Consider the following 688-nt stretch of genomic DNA (forward strand, 5'->3'; position numbering starts at 1 on the left):
TCTTCCATTCGAAACTAGTTAAGTTTGGCCTAGATACTTTTGGTTTAGTTACTTTTGGACCAGTCACATTCGGGTCTAGTTACTTTTAGACCAGTTACTTCCGGGACTAGTTACTTTTGGACCAGTTCCTTTTAAAACTACTTGCCTGGGAACTAGTTACGGCCAAAAATTAATTAACAGATTTCACATAACCGTCACGATTTGGTTTGATTTCAATGATTTTCAAATCTTTTGCTTCCTCTTCATAGCTCTTTGTTTACACTGGCTTATTTGGCTGTCTGAAAAGTAATAAGACTGAGTCGATTTAAAAAAAAGGTCCCTGTCGGACCCCATTGACCCTTCGGTTGAGTCTCTTGAGGACTTCCACGTAAAACTTAGCGTTTAGGGTTAGTCCAGGAGGAACAAATTCATGAAAGACGATGCCTTTGATGTCAAAAAAGCCAATGAGCATCGTTTTCAATTTGGACTTTCTCATTCTTCCCTTTTTTGGCCGTTTAAGCGTGCTTGATCATATCAAACGTCACTGTCGCAGATTCACCGAGTTTCACACAGAATTTAAACGTGTCTCCTCTGGCTTAACGAAGGCTGCATTTTCGACTTGCAACACGCACAGAAACACGTCGCCCGAGAATGTTTGTCCTGACTTCCCAGGTGCTCGGAGACAACTGACCAGCCGCTCGCTCCGAAG

The sequence above is a fragment of the Bactrocera tryoni genome, chromosome 2, assembly GCF_016617805.1.
Source record: "Bactrocera tryoni isolate S06 chromosome 2, CSIRO_BtryS06_freeze2, whole genome shotgun sequence".
Classification (NCBI taxonomy): Eukaryota; Metazoa; Arthropoda; class Insecta; order Diptera; family Tephritidae; genus Bactrocera; species Bactrocera tryoni.